Source organism: Carcharhinus amblyrhynchos, unplaced genomic scaffold, assembly GCF_965287045.1.
Source record: "Carcharhinus amblyrhynchos unplaced genomic scaffold, sCarAmb.v2.hapA scaffold_65, whole genome shotgun sequence".
Classification (NCBI taxonomy): Eukaryota; Metazoa; Chordata; class Chondrichthyes; order Carcharhiniformes; family Carcharhinidae; genus Carcharhinus; species Carcharhinus amblyrhynchos.
The window spans coordinates 101,140-120,777 of NW_027649805.1; the positions used below are offsets into that span (position 1 = coordinate 101,140).

The 19,638-nt window shown below is 46.2% G+C and overlaps 1 protein-coding gene across 2 annotated transcripts in view; it reads left to right on the forward strand.

The window, feature by feature from the left end:
• Nucleotides 1-1,390: 1,390 nt before the first annotated feature.
• pknox1.1 (pbx/knotted 1 homeobox 1.1) overlaps nt 1,391-19,638 on the forward strand; it is a 203,246-nt gene continuing 184,998 nt past the window's right edge. For both annotated transcript variants that reach the window (XR_013885386.1, XM_080182556.1), the window contains exon 1: nt 1,391-1,469. The gene's annotated coding sequence lies outside the window, so the exon portion shown is untranslated. The remainder of the gene's footprint in view (nt 1,470-19,638) is intronic.

Below are 19,638 nucleotides of genomic sequence, written 5' to 3' on the forward strand. Positions count from 1 at the left end.
CCAAAATGCATCACCTCACATATGTCCGGATTAAACTCCATCTGCCATCTCTCTGCCCAAGTCTCCAACTGATCTATATCCTGCTGTATCCTCTGATGTTCCTCATCGCTATCCGTAAACCCACCAATCTTTGTGATATCCACAAAGTTACTAATCAAACCAGTTTCATTTTCATAAGAACATAAGAAATAGGAGTAGGCCATCTATCCCTTCGAGCCTGCCCCGCCATTCAATAAGATCATGGCTGATCTGTTGTGGCTCAGTTCCACATTCCCGCCCTCTCCCCATAACCCTTAATCCCCTCTCTTATCAAAAACCCATCAACCCGCGTCTTAAAAATATTTAGCGAGGTAGCCTCCACCACTTCAATGGGCAGAGAATTCCAGAGATTCACCACCCTTTGAGTGAAGGAGTTCGTCCTCAACTCCGTTCTAAACCGCCCCCCCTTTATCTTGAGGCTGTGCCCCCTAGTCCTACTGTACTTTCTGAGCGGGAAGAGTCTCTCCACCTCTATCCTATCCATCCCACTCATCATCTTATACGTCTCAATGAGATATCCCCTCATTCTTCTAAACTCTAACGAGCACAAGCCTAGTTTATGGGATGCTGGCCTTCATCGCGAGGGGGATTGAATATAAAAGTAGGGAGGTCTTGCTGCAGCTGTATAGGGCATTGGTGAGGCCGCAGCTGGAGTACTGTGTGCAGTTTTGGGCGCTGCACCTGCGCAAAGATATTTTGGCCTTGGAGGGAGTGCAGAGGAGGTTTACTAGGCTGATACCAGAGTTGAGGGGGTTGAGCTATGAGGAGAGGCTGAATAAACTAGGCTAAACTACTCCTATTTCTTATGTTATTCAGCCTCTCCTCATAGTTCAACCCCCTCAACTCCGGTATCAGCCTAGTAAACCTCCTCTGCACTCCCTCCAAGGCCAAAATATCCTTGCGTAAGTACGGCGACCAAAACTGCACACAGTACTCCAAATCATTTATATATATTACAAACAGCAAAGATCCCAGCACTGATCCCTGAGGAAAACCACTTGTCACAGCCCTCCATTCAGAAACACACCCTTCCACTGCTACCCTCTGTCTCCTTTGACCGAGCCAGTTCTGTATCCACTTTGCCAGCTCACCTCTGATCCCCTGCAACTTCACCTTCTGTACCAGTCTGCCATGAGGGACCTTGTCAAAGGCCTTACTGAAGTCCATGTAGACAACATCCACCGCCCTACCCTCATCAATCAAGCACCTCCCCTCCCCCCCGCGGCTCTGTGCCCCCTCCCCGGGCCCCGCTCTCTGCCGGCGGGCAGTCCAGGTGGGCAGGGTCTGATCGTGCGTCATGAATATTCAACAGGCCGCGTGCCGTGCGTCATGCATATGGAGCCGGGTGCGTGCTGTGCGTGGTGACGCAGGCCGCTCACTGGGGCTGATTGCAGCAGCGGCTTGTCAGTCTGATGAAGATTGGCATTCAGGTAAGCTGTCACTCAGCGCCCGCGGCCGGCCCCGCTCCCCGCCGACCGCCCGCCCGCCGACCGGCCCGCTCACCGGCCCGCCACACAGGCGGCCAGCACAGCGCGCTCCGCCTGCCCTCAGCACCGCGCCCACTCCTCCCCGCCGAGGGAGCAGCCGCTGGCGGCCCGGGGCCGGGCCGGGGCCTTTCCCTTTGTTTAGCCGCCTGCGGATGGTGGAGGGCGCGCCCCCGACTCACGCTTGAACGCGCCCCCGCCTGTTGGCAATCGGGACCGCGCGGGGAGGGGGTGGGGTCGTGCGCGCGCTCCTGTCCCGCTTCCTGATTGGCTGGAAAATGGCGCAATCCGACAATGGCGCCGAGGCGGGCGGGAGGCATTTGGTTTAATGGCGACGGAGGGCCCGCCCGCACCAACCAACCCGTCCCGCCCCGCCCGCAGCAATCAACCCGTCCCATTCCCGTCCGCTCCTACCAGCCCGCCCCGCTCCCGCCCGCACCAACCAGCCCGCTCCCGCCCCGCCCGCACCAACCAGCCCGCCCCGCTCCCGCCCGCACCAACCAGCCCGCCCCGCTCCCGCCCGCACCAACCAGCCCGCCCCGCTCCCGCCCGCACCAGCCAGCCCGCCCCGCTCCCGCCCGCACCAACCAGCCCGCCCCGCTCCCGCCCGCACCAACCAGCCCGCCCCGCTCCCGCCCGCACCAACCAGCCCGCCCCGCTCCCGCCCGCACCAGCCAGCGCGCCCCGCTCCCGCCCGCACCAGCCAGCGCGCCCCGCTCCCGCCCGCACCAGCCAGCGCGCCCTGTTCCCGCCCCGGCCCCGGCCCGCTGACCCTCCCGGGTCAGTGAAAGGGGCAGTGAGTCGGGCTGATGGTGCCAGCCTCAGTGGCTGCTTTACCTGGGCAGCTGGAAACCTGATCCTGCAGTCAGAGAGCAGTTCCTGCACTGACCTTTCAGCCAGGGTGATCCAGGTCACAACAAGAGAATTGGTGTATATCAAAGCCTTCATAATCCACATGGATTTGGAGACAGTTTAATCAACCTTCATTAATTGACGTGCGATCTGAAAGAGTAGATAAAGGCGACTGCAATTAATGTAGTTTATAGCAACTTCAAGAAGAAGAGACTCATGAGAAAGCTCAAGGTGTGCAATAGTTAAGCCAAGAAACTGAACAGATTAAAAGATGAATTCAAAACACAAACACAGTAGCAATTGAGACATTACTTATTCTGGCAGAAAGCAGTGTAAGAAGTCTCACAACACCAGGTTAAAGTCCAACAGGTTTATTTGGTAGCAAACGCCAGTAGCTACCACTTACTGTGTTTACCTCAGTCCAGCACCAGCATCTCCACATGCGGAAGCGGTGTCACAGAATTGTTATGGCACAGAAGGGTAGGCATTTGGCTTATGTGCATGCAGCAACAAATATCCATTGACCATGACTCTCTGTTCCCTGTTATCCAGCAAGTTTTGTACCATTTTGCTATTGTCCCATTTATTCCATCAGCTATAAAATTTACAGATGATACAAAACTAGGAAGCATTGTAAACTGAAGAGGACAGTGTAGAACTTTGAAAGGCCATAGACAAGTTGGAGGAAAGGGCAGATATCTAGCAAACAAAGTTTATCATCTGTAAACTTTGAAGTTGTACCCTACGCACCAAGTTCTGAATTATTAACATATATGAGGAAAATCAAGTGTCCCAGTACTAACCCATCAGTAGGTTCCACAATATGCCTTTGGTGGGCCCAAGTGGAAGACATTGCAGGGCATTCATGTTTGTATAAAAACAATTTTTGGGACCTGTGCTAAATTCTTCCCCCACCTGGTAAGGAACCCATCAGAGAAGGCCTAGGATAATTTCATACAGTAACATTGATTTAAACAATGGGGGGAGGGGAGATTTTCTACCGTGAGGACAGGAATGGAGTGGGTGGAGAATCAAGCAGGAGTCCCAAAATGGTTTTTATGCCAACGGAATTTCCTCACTCGATTGACCAGCTGAGGGGGGAGTGGATGGACTCATTCAGAACCTACCCTGCCAGCATAATATCATGGGACCACCCCCTTGATTTATTTTAAAAATTGCGAGAAAAGCCAACAGTGAGCTCCACCCAGCTTTCCCCACCGAATTTGACACATGATCAAAATAAAGCAACATTGTGCCCTATATTACTATCTCCTTTACTCTGACCCCATCTTTTAACTTATTTTTTACTCTATTGCTATCTGTCGTTCCAAATATTTTGCATCCCTTTTTAACTCTAGTACTAATCTCCTGGTTTCCAACTCATGTTGCATTAGTTTAAACTCTCCCAGCAGCACTGACAAAACATCTTAGTGCCAGCGATCCAGCTTGTGTGAGTCCCATCTTCCCTGGAGCCTATCCCAAGAATATAAACCCATCCTACTAGAAAGATGTGGAGGCTTTGGATGGTACAGGAGAGATTTGCTAGGATGTTGCCTGGTTTGGAGGTATCTAACTTAGCTATGAGGAAAGATCGGATAAACTTGGTTTGTTCTCACTGGAATGACAGAGGTTGAGTGGTGATAGAGGTCTATAAGATTAAGTGGCATGGACAGAGTAGATAGTCAGATGCTCTTTCCTAGGGTAGAAAAGTACGAGGGGACATAGGTTTAAGGTGCATGGGGAAAAGTTTAGAGGAGATGTGCGAGGCAAGATTTTTGCACAAAAAGTGGTGAATGCCTGGAACACACTTCCCGGGGAGGTGGTGGGAGCAGGTATGATAGTGGCATTTAAGGGGCCACAAGATGAATATGCGAATAGGATGGGAATGGATGGATCCGGACTCCATAAGTGCATATCTTTTATGGTTTTAGTTTAGGCAGGCGTCATGATCAGCACAGGCTTGGAGGGCCAAAGGGCACTAAGTCATGATTGTTCGGAGAGTTGGTGCAGACATGATGGGCCAAATGGCCTCTTTCTACATCATGATAATTCTGTGAGTGATTGTGTGAGTGTTGAATGGCAGGTTAAATTTAGCTCAGAATTCAAGTTGTTAGAGGAGCATAGAGGTCAGTTCGAGTTCAGGAACAGGGATGGACTGTTGCAATTATACAGGGCTTTGGTGAGGCCACACCTAGAATATTCTTCTCTGAGGAAGGATGTTCTTGCTCTCAAGGGAGTGCAGCAAAGGTTTACCAGGCTGATTCCGGGGATGGTGGGACTGATGTAGGAGGAGAGATTGACTAGGTTAGGATTGTTTTCACTAGAGTTCAGACAAATGAGGGGGGACCTCATAGAGACTCATAAAATTCTAATAGGTCTAGACAGGGTCGATGCAGAGAAGATGTTCTCGATGGTGGGGGGAGTCCAGAACCAGGGGTCGCAGTCTGAGGATTCAGGGTAGACCATTTAGGATGGAAGTGAGGAGACATTTCTTCACCCAGAGAGTGGTGAGCCTGTGGAATTCATTCCCACAGGAAATAGTTGATGCCAAAACATTGAATGTATTCAATAGGTGGCTGGATATGGCTCTTGTGGCGATTGGGATCAAAGGTTATGGGGAGAAAGCAGGATCAGGCTATTGAGTTGGATGATCAGCCATGATCGTAATGAATGGCGGAGCAGGGCCGAATGGCCTCCTCCTGCTTCTACCTTCTTTGTTTCTATTATTCCCTGGAAAAGAGGAAAACAACTGGGTTGGAGGAGCAAAGCAACCAGTGAATACAGTTGCACAAATGGTGAAAGTTGTGATACAGGTCAGTAAGTGCAATCCGTGTACTGGGTTTTATTGCTAACAGAATATGAAAAGTGAGGTATTGTTAAATTCATATAGAACTTTAGTTAGATGCCACTTGTAGTAATGGCTGCAATTCTGCTGGAATATCCAATGTACAAAATAGATCATAAAAAAAGATGTAGGAGTGAGCCTTTCAAGCAATTGAACCTGCTCTACCATGGAATAAGATCCTTGCTGATCTGATTGTGACTTGACCTTCACTCTCCTGCCCATCCCACCTCATTACCCTTGACTTCCTTGTAGATCAAAAATCCATCTAACTCAGCCTTGAATTTATTCAATCACCCACCTTCCACTGCTCTCTTGGGATGAGATTCAACAGACTTAACAGTTCTCTGCGAGAAGAAATTCTTCAAGCCTTAAATGGGAAATCCTTATTCTTAAACTGTGCTCACTAGTTTTAGATTCTTCCTCAAGAGGAAACATCCTCCTAGCATTCACCCCTCAGAATCTGATGTGTTTAACTTAGATTACCTCTCATTCTTCCAGCTCCAATGAATATAGGGCCACACTGCTCAAGCTTTCCTCATAACACAGCCCCATCATCCCAGGAATTAGTCCAGTGAACCTTCTCTGAACTGCTTCCAATACAAGTATATCTTCCCTTAAATAGGGAGACCAAAATTGTGGACAGGATCCAAGGTGTCATCTTACCAATGCCCTGCACATTTGTGGAAAGACTTTGTACAGAAATTGCATCTGGGCAATTGGTAATGGAAAGTAAGGTATGGCGGGTGAATCTGAAGGCTCTTGACAAGGTCAATGCGGGAGAATCTAGAATTAGGGGGCCACTGTTTAAAAATAAGGGACTGCCCATTTAAAACTATGAGAAATTTCTTCTCTTAGGGCCGTGAGTCTTTGGAACTGTCATCCTGAAAAGGCGGTGGATGCAGAATCATTGAATATATTTTTAAGGTTGAGTGGATAGATTCTTGTTAAGGAGTGATAGGTTATGAGGGGAGTGGGGGTTGAAGATTTGAGGTTACTGTCAGATCAGCATGGTCTTATTAAATAGTCGACTAGGCATGAGAGGCCGAATGGCCTACTCCTTTTTCTTGTTCATATAAGCAAGTCTAGCTTTTAATTTCAGATTTATTAATTGGATTGAAATTCCACAACCAGCTGTCGTAGTGGGATTTGAACTTGTGCTGCTAGAGTATTTGCACAGGCCTTTGGATTACTAGCCCAGTGGTATTACTGCTACACCGCTGCATCTCTTTGTTGTTGCATTTAATTTCCCTGCAAGTCAATTATCTGTTGGTTTGAGTGCATTTTTGTAATACAAAGGCAGAGCCACGAGACATTCCACGGAAACAAAACTGTAGAGATACATAAGAACATAAGAAATAGGAGCAGGAGTAGGCCATCTAGCCCTTCAAGCCTGCCCTGCCATTCAACAAGATCATGGCTGATCCGTCGTGGCTCAGTTCCACATTCCCACCCTCTCCCCATAACCCTTAATCCCCTCTCTTATCAAAAACCCATCAACCCGCGTCTTAAAAATATTTAGCGAGGCAGCCTCCACCACTTCAACGGGCAGAGAATTCCAGAGATTCACCACCCTTTGAGTGAAGAAGTTCCTCCTCAACTCCGTTCTAAACCGCCCCCCCTTTATCTTGAGGCTGTGCCCCCTGGTCCTACTGTCCTTTCTGAGCGGAAAGAGTCTCTCCACCTCTATCCTATCCATCCCATTCATCATCTTATACGTCTCAATGAGATCTCCCCTCATTCTTCTAAACTCTAACGAGTACAAGCCTAGTTTATTCAGCCTCTCCTCATAGCTCAACCCCCTCAACTCCGGTATCAGCCTAGTAAACCTCCTCTGCACTCCCTCCAAGGCCAAAATATCCTTGCGTAAGTGCGGCGACCAAAACTGCACACAGTACTCCAGCTGTGGCCTCACCAATGCCCTATACAGCTGCAGCAAGACCTCCCTACTTTTATATTCAATCCCCCTCGCTATGAAGGCCAGCATCCCATTCGCCTTCCTGACCACCTGCTGCACCTGCAGGCTGGGTTTTTGCGACTCATGCACAAGGACCCCAAGGTCCCTCTGCACTGTCGCCTGCTGCAGTTTTTCGCCACGTAAGTAATCGTCCTTCCTACTATTATTCCTACCAAAGTGGACCACCTCGCAGTTGCCAACGTTAAATTCCATTTGCCAGTTCCTGGCCCATTCGCCCAGCCTATCTAGATCCTTCTGCAGACTCTCCACACCCTCCGCGCAATTTGCCGTTCCACCAATGTTGGTGTCATCAGCAAATTTTGACACCCTACACTCGGTTCCCTCCTCCAGATCATCTATATAAATGGTAAATAGCTGAGGCCCCAGCACCGACCCCTGGGGCACTCCACTAGTCACCAACCGCCAATCCGAATAGCACCCATTAACCCCCACTCTTTGCCTCCTATTTGACAACCAATCCTCTATCCACGCTAACACCCTACCCCCAACTCCATGCCCCCGACCTTCTGCAATAACCTCTTGTGAGGTACCTTGTCAAACGCCTTCTGAAAATCAAGAAAGACCACATCCACTGGCTGTCCTCTATCCACTGCCCTAGACACATCCTCATAGAACTCCAGTAAATTTGTTGCAGTGATGGTCAAACCACTCCCAGAGTAACATTACTGCTAAATGGGCCAGTTATTGTTTAATTGCTGAAGGAAAGCTGTGAATGGCCAGAGGTAGCTACAAATAAATATACTCAATCACAGAATGGTTACAAAATACAGAAGGAGGCCTTTTGCCTTATCACAGTTGTGCTGACTCCCTGAAGAAACAATTTGCCTAGTGTTATTCCCTGCCTTCTCCCCAGAGCCCTGCACACTTTTTTCAGATAATCTAATTCCCTCATGAATGCATTGATATGACCCCTCCTCCACTACACTTCCAGGCAGTGCATTCCAAATCCTAGCTCTGTGAAAAAGCTCTTCCTTCCCAATGCTGCTTTTGCCAATCACCTTAAATCTGTCTCTTCTGGATCTCAATACTTTTGATTTATTACTGTCACATGTATTAGTATACAATGGAAGGTATTGTTTCCTGTGCGCTATACAGACAAAGCATTGATTTCATAGAGAAGGAAAGGAGAGGGTGCAGAATGTCGTGTTACACTCAGCTAGGATATAAAGAAAGATCAACTTAAAATGAAGTAGGTCCATTGAAACATCTGATGGCAGCAGGGAAGAAGCTGCTCTGGAATCATTTGAAATGTGATCTCAGACTTTCATATCTTTTTCCTGATGGAAGAAGGTGGAAGAGAGAATGTCCGGGGTACGTGGGGTTCTTGATTATGCTGGTTGCTTTTCCGAGGCAGTGGAAAGTGTTGACAGTGCCAATGGGCGGGAGGCTGGATGGGATGGACTGGGCACCTTTCATGACCCTTTGTAGTTTTTTGAAGTCTTGGGCAGAGCAGAAGCCACACCAAGCTGTGATACAACCAGAAAAATGCTTTCTATGGTGTTTCTGTAAAAGTTAGTGAGCTACTGATGGGAACACTTTCTCTGCATCTACCCTGGTGCATCTTGATCCCTCCTGATTTGAACAGCTGTATCTAATCTCTCAACTTCTCCAGGGAAAACTGTCCCAACTTCTCCAGTCTACGTAACTGATGTTTCTCATCCCTGGCACCATTCCTGTGACTTTTATCTCTAATGCCTTCACATCCTTCTTAATGTGTGGCACCTGCAACTGTTTGCAGTACTCCAGCTGAGGCTGAGCTGGTACCTTGTACAAATTCAACATAACCACCTTGCCCTTGTACCCCATGGGGGCGAATCTCCCAGCTCTCTGCATCTGGCGCTGATCCCACCGATAGCAAGTGGGAATAAAAATTTGTTTTGCGACCGGTGCAAAAAAGTTTACAAGCACGGTGGTTAGCACTGCTACCTCACATTGCCAGGACCCGGGTTCGATTCCAGCTTAGGGTCACTGTCTGTGTGGAGTTTGCATGTTTTTCCCGTGTCGGGTGGGTTTCCTCCGGGTGCTCTGGTTTCTTCCCACAGTCTGAAGATGTGCAGATTAGTGGATTAGCCATGCTAAATTGCCCCTTAGTGTTAGGGGGCTAGCAGGCTAAATATATAGGGTTAAGACTTGGGTGGGATTGTTGACAGTGTGGGTTTGATGAACTGAATGGTCTCTTACACTGTAGGGGATTCTGTCATCCCAGATCCTTTCTGGTGTGTGAACCAGATCATGCAGGAAAGGGCACATGGCTAATTAGCATGAGATTGTTTGGATTTCACTCTTATTAGTGAGTTTGGCATGCAGTCGTTTTCCTCCTTGCCGGAATGTTCCCACCTCGGGCGGGAGGTCACACTGGCACAAATCAGTGGAGACCTGGTGCAGTGATTACACTGGGGAGTTCTAGGGGCCATTGAAGCCCTGGGTGGTTGGGGTTATGGCCAGGCAGTGACCATCGGACATTCAGGGATGGGAGGGGGGGATCTGTGATTATTTATCCGCACATTCCACAAACTTATTTATGTCCTTTTTGAAGTTCTATGTTATTCTTTACAGTTCACAATACTTCCAAGTTTTATATCATCTGCAAATTTTGAAATTGTGCTACATATCGCACAGTTAAGGTTATCAATATTGTTTGTAAGAGCATGAGTCCTAACCCCCACTCCTGAGACCTCCACCACAAACTTCCTTCCACTCCAAAAAACATCCATCAACAATTTCCTGGTTGCTATTACTGCAAACGTTGTCTGAGTTTTCAGGTGAGCCAAAATGTTGGAGAGTTTTCCTCTTGAGCTGCTGCTGAAGTTGGGTGAAAAGGAAAATAAATCCTAATGTTCTGTAGCACTTTTCATGGCTTCTAGACTTCGCAAAGTACTTTACAGCTAATAGTTCACACAGGGTCCAAAGACCAATTATCTCAAGCCTTTAATTATAGCATACAATTTACTTTATAAATATGGAAATAGTGAATAGAAGCTTCTCTTTGACTTGTCCAACTGAAAAGAATTTTGTATTTCACACAATTTTGATTAGCATTAATACATGCGTACAAGAACTCTGTTGGTTTATACTGGGTGATGAAGTGTAAACCTGTCCCACTTTGCTTCTCTGAACTACAAAGGCAATAACAGGAGTGCGAATGATTCTCATTAATGAGATTTAACGACTGTCCAATCCATGGGAAGGAAGCAGATTTTTCTCAAGATGCTGAAAGCATGAAATGGGAAATCCATCTGATGCTGTGCGCTAGTTAAAGGGCTCCCTGCTGTAAAGAAAGGGCTTGCATATATACAATGCCTTTCCTGCTCAGCGGACAACTCAGAGCGCTTCACAGTGAAATACTTTTGAAGTATATTCACTGTTTTGACAAACCTGATAGTCAAATTGCACACAGCAAGCTCCCACATTTTCAGCAATATGTTAATAACAAACATACCAAATAACAACAGAAGTGGGCCATTCAGCCCCTCAAACCTGCTCCATCATTCAGTAAGATCTTAGCTAATCTGTTTATGTTTTGAATTCTATTTTCCCATCTATCCTTGATAACCGCTGATTTCCTTGCCTGATAAGTATCTACTTCCACCTTCAAAATATTCCTGCTTCCATCACCTGAGACAGAACGTCCCAAAGTCTCACAACCCTCAGAAAAAAATTCTCAACTCTGTCTGGAAAGGGCGACCCCTAATTTTAAAACAATACTTCATATTTCTGGACTTATCCACAAGGAGGAAACATTCTTTCCACGTCCACCTTGTCAGGACCGTTCAGGGTCTTATATACCTTAATCATATCACTCCTCACTCTTCACACACCAATGTAAAGAAGGCCCAGTCTGTTCAACCTTGCCTCACAATACCAAGTTAAAGTCTAACAGGGTTATTTTGTAGCATAAGCTACAAGCTTTCGGAGCACTGCTCCTTCATCAGGTGAGTGGGAGTTCTGTTCACAAACAGGGCATAGAAAGACACAAATTCAATTTACAAAATAATGGTTGGAATGCGAGTCTTTACAGGTAATCAAGTCTTAAAGGTACAGACAGTGTGAGTGACGAAGCGTTAACCACAGTTTAAAGAGATGTGTATTGTCTCCAGCCGGGACAGTTAGTGAGATTTTGCAAGCCCAAGCAAGTCATGGGGGTTACAGATAATGTGACATGAACCCAAGATCCCGGGTGAGGCCGTCCTCACGTGTGCGGAACATGGCTATCAGTCTCTGCTCAGTGACTCTGCATTGTCGTATGTCGTGAAGGCCACCTATGCTGACCCAAAGATCAGAATCTGAATGCCCATGACTGCTGAAGTGTTCCCCAGCAGGAAGACAGCACTCATGCCTGGTGATTGTTGAGCAGTGTTCATTCATCCGTTGTAGCGTCTGCATGGTCTCCGCAATATACCATGCCTCGGGACATCCTTTCCTGCAACGTATCAGGTAGGCAACATTGGCTGAGTTGCAAGAGTATGTACCGTGTACCTGGTGGATGGTGTTCTGACATGAGATGATGGCATCCATGCCGATGATCCGGCACGTTATCACAGGGTTGTGCGATGACGTGGTCACTGTTGTCCTATGGACATCCCCTACCGACAAGCCCTCTGTATACAGAGGATCTGCTCAAGTGAGGAGGATCGCAACAGCCACCTCCAGATGCTGAATGATGCCCTTGTGAAAACAGGATATGGCGCTCGACTCATTGATCAATAGTTCCGATGCGCCACAGCAAAAATCCACACCGACCTCCTCAGAAGACAAACACGGGACATGGTGGACAGCGTACCCTTTGTTGTCCAGTGCTTCCCTGGAGCAGAGAAGCTACAACATCTTCTCCAGAACCTTCAACATGTCGTCGATGAAGATGAACATCTGGCCAAGGCCATCCCCACACCCCCACTTCTTGCCTTCAAACAACCGCACAACCTCAAACAGACCATTGTCCACAGCAAACTACCCAGCCAAATTGACAGCCGAGTTCCACACACATGAGGACGGCCGCAACCAGGATCTTGGGCTCATGTCACACTATCTGTAACTCCCATGACTTTCTTAGGCTTCCAAAATCTCACTAACTGCCCTGGCTGGAGACAGTACACATCTCTTAAACTTGTACTTAACCCTCTCTCCACTCACATTGTCTGTCTGTACCTTTAAGACTTGATTACCTGTAAAGACTCGCACTCCAACCATTATTTTGTAAATTGAGTTTGTGTCTTTATTTGCCCTGTTTGTGAACAGAACTCCCACTCACCTGATGAAGGAGCAACACTCTGAAAGCTTGTGGCTTGTGAAACCAAATAAACCTATTGGACGTTAATCTGGTGTTGAGATTTCTTACTGTGCTTACCCCAGTCCAATGCCAGCATCTCCACATCATGGCAAGCTTTCCTCATCTGACAGCCTGCTCATTCCAGGTATCAATCTGGTAAATCTCTGAACCACCTCTACTGTGGATCCAGGGTGAGGTAGCCAATTGGATATAAAATTGGCTTGAAGACAGAATGTGGTTGTAGAGGGTTGGCTTTCAACTGGAGGCCTGTGACCAGCAATGTGCCTCAGGGATTGGTGCTGAGTCCACTGTTACTTATTATTTGTTGGTGATTTGGATAAGAATTTAGGAGGCACGGTTAGTAAATTTGCAGATGACACCAAGATTGGTGGCATAGCGGACAGTGAAGAAGGTTATCCAAGATTGCAATGGGATCTTGATCAATTCGGCCAGTGAGCTGACGAAAGGCAAATGGAGTTTAATTTAGATAAATGTGAGGTGATGCATTTTGGTAGTTCGAATCAGGGCAGGACCCACTCGGAGTGCTGTACGGTATTGGGGAGAATTATAGAACAAAGAGATCAAGGGGTATATGTTCATAGCTCCTTGAAAGTGGAGTCACAGGTGGATAGGGTAGTGAAGAAGGCATTTGTTTCATTGGTCAGAACATTGAATCCAGGAGTTGAGACGTCTTGTTGAAGTTGTACAAGACATTGGTAAGGCCACACTTGGAATACTGTGTGCAGTTCTGGTCACCGTATTATAGAAAGGATATTATTAGACTAGAAAGAGTGCAGAAAAGATTTACTAGGATGCTACCAGAACTTGATGGTTTAACTTATAAGGAGAGGCTGGATAGACTGGGACTATTTTCCCCTGGAGTGTAGAAGGCTCAGGGGTGATCTTATTGAAGTTTATAAAATAATGAGGGGCACAGATCAGATAGATAGTCATATCTTTTCCCAAAGGTAGGGTAGTTTAAAACTAGAGGGCATAGTTTAAGGTGAGAGGGGAAAGATACAAAAGTGTCCAGAGGGGCAATTTTTTTACAGAGGATGGTGAGTGTCTGGAACAAACTGTCACAGGTAGTAGAGGTGAGTTCAATTTTGCCTTTTAAAAAGCACTTCGATATTTACATGGTAAGATGGGTATAGAGGGATATGGGCCAACGCAGGCAATTGGGACTAGCTTAGTGGGAAAAACTGGGTAGCATGGACAAGTTGGGCCAAAGAGTCTGTTTCCAGGCTGTAAATCTCTTAATGATCCTTCCTGAAGTAAGGAGACCAAAGCTACACAGTATTCAAGATGTGGCGCCACCAATGCTTTGTATAAGTGAAGGATAACGTCCTAACTTTTATAAAAGCAAACAACTGCGGATATGGAATCTAAAATAAAAGTATAAAAGTCATCCTATTTTCTGTTGTCTTCAGCTCTGATGCAGGATCATCTAGGCTCAATGTTAGATTTGTTCTCTCTCCACAGATGCAGTCAGATCAGCTGACATTTTCCAGCATTTTCTGTTTTTGATCCTTTTATGTTCAATTCTTCTCCTAATAAAGATGTGGAGCTACCAGTGTTGCATTGGGGTAGACAAGGTAAGAAGTCTCACAACAACAGGTTAAACCTAACAGGTGAGTCACCTGATGAAGGAACAGCGCTCTGAAAGCTCATGATTCCAAATAAAGAACTTTAACGTGATGTTGTGCGACTTCTTACTGTTTCAGATAAAGGTTAGCATTCCATTGGCCTCTTTGAATACTTGCTGTATCTGCATACTAACTTTTTGTATTTATGCACTGGAACACCAATATCCCTCTGCACCTCAGAATTTTGCAGTTCTCCCTTTAAGTAATTTCCTGATGAAGGGGCAGTGCTTCAAAATCTTGTGCGACCAAAAAAACCTGTTGGACTTTAACCTAGTGTTGTAAGACTTCTTACTGTGCCAGCCCCAGTTCAACACCAGTATCGCTACGTTATGTCACAGTCATAGCTAGGGTGTAGAGAAAGATCAACTTACTGCAAGGTGGGTCCATTCAAAAGGCTGACAGTAGCAGGGAAGAAGCTGTACTTGAGTCGGTTGGTACGTGACCTTAGATTTTTGTATCTTTTTCCCAATGGAAGAAGTTGGAAGCGAGAATGTCTGGGGTATGTGGGGTCCTTAATTATGCTGGTTGCTTTGCCAAGGCAGCGGGAAGTGTAGATGGAGTCAGTGGATGGGAGGCTGATTTGTGAGATGGGACTGGGCTACATTCATGATCCTTTGTAGTTCCTTGCGGTCTTGGGCAGAGCAGGAGACACACCAAGCTGTGATACAACCAGAAGGAAGGCTTTCTGTGGTGCAGCTGTAAAAATTGGTGAGAGTCATAGTTGACATACCAAATTTACTTAGACTTTTGAGAAAGTCGAGGCATTGGTGGCCTTTCTTAACTATAGTGTTGGCATGGCGGGTACCAGGACAGGTTGTTGGTGATCTGGACACTTGAAAACTTGAAGCTCTCGACCCTTCCTACTTTGTCCCCATTGATGAAGACAGGGGCATGTTCTCCTTTATGTTTCCTGAAGTCAGTGACAATCTCCTTCATTTTGCTGACATTGAGGGAGAGATTGTTGTTGCTGCAACAATTCACCAGATTTTCTATCTCATTCCTGTACTCTGTCTTGTCATTGTTTGAGATCCGACCCAGTATAGTGGTGTTGTCAGCAAACTTGAAAATCGATTTGGAGTGGAATTTGGCCAGTCATTGGTGTATAAGAAATATAATTGGGGGCTGAGAACACAGCCTTGTAGGGCACCGGTGTTGAGGATGATCATGGAGAAGGTGTTGTTGCCTTTCCTTATTGACTGTGATCTGTGGGTTGAGAAGTTCAGGATCCAGTCGCAGAGGGAGTATTTAGTGCCTTAATGACGTTATGTGGATGGACAGGAAGGAGTTACTGAGCCTGGCCTGGCATTGCAAGCTGGGGTCTGAATTTAAAACCTACAGAGTTGAAAAGAGCAGAGAACTGAATGACCCTGGCTATCAGTCAGTACAGTTATTTAGGCTGTGCCTGAGGAAGTCAACTAGATCCTTTCTGTTTATCGTAGAAACATTGGCCAGCTTCCCATCTGAATCTAATCATTTTTGTGAATAGAAAAAATGAAACTGAAAACGGACAGCAATTGACCAAGTGGCAGGAGTGGAACATTCCTCACAGGGTATGATCAGGCTGTGTAACCCGCGGGCGTTTGGCAATGTGGCACAAAATGTGGGTTCGGAATACTCGAGACGTGGCCCCAGCACAGAATTTCATGACACCTCACCAGGTTGCTGGAGTTTGGGAATCACACTTTGTCTTTTCTATGTTAACCAATTTGTCAATCTACTTCAAAAACTGAACAAGTGCTCATCCAGGTACTTTTTAAAGGATGTGAGGCAACCCGCCTCTACCTCTGTCCCAAAGCGCATTCCGGACTGTCACCATCCTCTAGGTAAAAACATTTTTCCTCACATCCCAAGTAAATCTCCTGCCCCTCGCCTTGAACTTGTGTCCCCTCATGACTGACGCTTCAGTGAGTAAAGCTGCTCCATATCCACCCTGTCCTTGCCCCTCATAATCTTGTACATCTCAATCAGGTTGCCTCTCAGTCTTCTATGTTGCAATGAAAGCAACCCAAAACTATCCAACCTCTTCCATCCCAAACAACATCCTGGTGAATCTCTACTGTAATCACATCATTCTGATAACGTGGCAACCAGAACTAGACACAGTACTCTAGCTGCGGCCTCACCAAAGTTCTGTACAACTCCAACATGAGTTCTTTGCATTTGTAATTGTCTTGATTGATAAAGACCAGTGACCCATATGCCTTTTTCACTGCCCTACCAACATACCCTTCTGTCTTCAAAGATCCATGGACAAACACACCAAGGTTTCTTTGTTCCACAGAACTTTTTAGTGTGATGCTGTTCATTGAATAGTTCTTGACATTGACATTGTTCTTGATAAGAGAGGGGATTAAGGGTTATGGGGAGAGGGCGGGAAAGTGGAACTGAGCCACAACAGATCAGCCATGATCTTATTGAATGGCGGGGCAGGCTCGAAGGGCTAGATGGCCTACTCCTGCTCCTATTTCTTATGTTCTTATGTTCTTATGAATATTTCCTTGTCAAATTATTCCTTCCAAAATGTATCACCTCACAATTTTCAGGGTTAAATTCCATCTGCCATTTATCTGCCCATTTGATCATCCTGTTTATTTCTTCTTGTAGGCCAAGACACTCCGTCTCACTCTTAACCACGCAGCCCATGTGAATTCACCCCATGTGAATTTATCTTCTTTACAAGTCTCCCATTTGGACCCTGTCAGAGGCTTTGATCAAATCCATATAAATTACATCAAATGCACCACCTTTATCTACACACCTAGACACTGCCTTAAAAAATTCTATCAAATTTGTTCGGCATGACTGCGCACTGACAAAGCCATGCTGACTATCCCTGATCAAACCTTGCCTCTCCAAGTGGAGATAGATTCAGTCTTTCAGAAGTTTCTCCCAATAGTTTCCCTACCACTGACATGGGACTCACTGGTCCATAGTTCCCTCGTTTATCTCTACAACCCTTTTTAAATAGCGGAACCACATTAACTGTTTTCCATTCATCTGGTACCTCCCCTGTGATGTGGAGATGCTGGTGTTGGACTGGGGTAAACACAGTAAGAAGTCTCACAACACCAGGTTAAAGTCCAACAGGTTTATTTGGTAGCAAAAGCCACTAGCTTTCGGAGCACTGCTCCTTTGTCGGGCAAGTGGGATTTCAGTTCACAAACAGGGCATATAAAGACACAAACTCGGTTTACAATTTAACAGTTGGAATGCGAGTCTTTACAGGTAATCAAGTCTTAAAGGTACAGCCAGTGTGAGTGGAGAGAGGGTTAAGCACAGGTTAAAGAGATGTGTATTGTCTCCAGACAGGACAATTAGTGAGATTTTGCAAGCCCAGGCAAGTTGTGGGGGTTACAGATAGTGTGACATCAACCCAATATCCCGGTTGAAGCCGAGCTCATACATGTGGAACTTGGCTATCCGTCTCTGCTCAGCGACTCTGCATTGTCGTGTGTCGTAACCCTCTCTCCACTCACATTGTGCCCTGTTTGTGAACTGAAATCCCACTCACCTGATAAAGGAGCAGCGAGCATTCCAAAAGCTTGTGGCTTTTGCTCCCAAATAAATCTGTTGGACTTTAACCTGGTGTTGTGAGACTTCTTACTGTGTTTACCTCCCTGTGGTCAGAGAGGAATGAAAAATTTGTGTCAGGGCCCCTGCAGTATCCTTCCTTGCCTCCCACAGCAACCTGGGACACAATTCATCTGGACTGGAGATTTGTCCACTTCTAAGGCTACCAATACTTTGTACTTCCCTATGTCAATTTTCTCAAGAACCTCACAGTCTCTCCCTGAATTCCATACCTTCATTCTCATTCTCTTGGGTGAAGACAGATGTCTTTGGTGCAGCATGATGGCACAGTGGTTAGCACTGTTGCCTTACAGCGCCAGGGACCCAGGTCCAATTCCCAGCTTGGGTCACTGTCTTTGTAGAGTTTGCCTGTTTTCCCAGTGTCTGTGTGGATTTTGTCCGGGTGCTCTGGTTTCCTCCCACAATCCAAAGATGTGCAGGTCAGTTGAATTGGCCGTGCTAAATTCTCCTCAGTGGACCAGGGGCTGGAGCGTGGCGACTAGGGGATTTTCAGTGACTTCTTTGCAGTATTAATGTAAGCCTACTTGTGACTAATAAATAAACTTTAACTTTATATGAAGTATTTGTTCAACACTCTCCCAATGCCCTTTGGTTTCACCCACAGATTGCCCCCTTTCTCCTGCTCTTCTAGGTGTTGCTGACTGTCTCTCGGTCATAGAGTCATAGAGGTTTACAGCATAGAAACAGGCCCTTCAGCCCAACTTGTTCATGCGGCTCTTTTTTTAAAATCCCGTAAGCTAATCCCAATTGTCTGCATTTGGTCCATATCTCTCTATACCCATTGTACCCATGTAACTATCTAAACGCTTTTTAAAAGGTAAAATTGTATCTGCCTCTGCTACTACCTCTGGCAGCTTGTTCCAGACACTTACCAGACTCTGTGTGAAAAAATTGCCCCTCTGGACCCTTTTGTATCTCTTTCCCCTCTCCCCCTTTGAACCTACGCCCGCTAGCTTTTGGCTCCCCTACCTTTGGGAAAAGATATTGACTATCTAGCTGATCTGTGCCCCTCATTATTTTATAGACCTCTATAAGATCACCCCTCAGCCTCCTACTCTCCAGAGAAAAAAGTCCCAGTCTACCCAGCCTCTCCTTATAACTCAATCCATCAAGTCCTGGGAGCATCCAAGTAAATCTTTTCTGCACACTTTCTAGTTTAGTAATATCCTTTCTATAAGAGGGTGACCAGAATTGCACACAGTATTCCAAGTGTGGCCTTACCAATGTGTTGTACAACTTCAACAAAACATCCCAACTTCTGTATTCAATCTTTAGGTTATGGTTATCTAAATGTCCTTTTACAACTTCCTTAATGATGGAGTCTGGCATTTTCCCAATAACAGATGTTAGTCTAACTTGCATTTATTTTCCTGCATTCTGCCTCTTTCCCTTCTTGGATAGAAGTGTTACTCTTGTGATTTTATTTCTTTTTCATTTGTGGAACATGGGTATCATTGGCTGGTCAACATATTTTGTCCATCCCTTGCTACCCATTTCAATAAGAAATTAGTGATTAGGTATAGCTCTTGGGACTAAAGGGACCAAGAGATATCAAGAGGGGGAGCAGGGGGTTAGGCTATTGAATTTGATGATCGAAAGGAATGGCAGAGCAGGCTCGAAGGGCCGAATGGCCTGCTCCTGCTTCTTTTTTCTATGATAGTCAACCACGTTGCTGTGATTCTGGAGTCACATGTAGGCCAGACCAGGTAAGAATGGCAGACTGCTTTCCCTAAAAGGCACTAGTGAACCAGATGGGGTTTTTACAATAATTGACGATGGTTTTCTGGTCATCAGTAGATCCTTAATTCCAGATCTTTTTTTGGGATCATTCCAGAATCTTGGGAATTTTGGATGATTACAAACAATCCATTCACTATTCATGCAGTAGCCACTTCCTTTAAGACTGTAGCTGACTGACCAGCTTGTCAAGGGGACTTGTG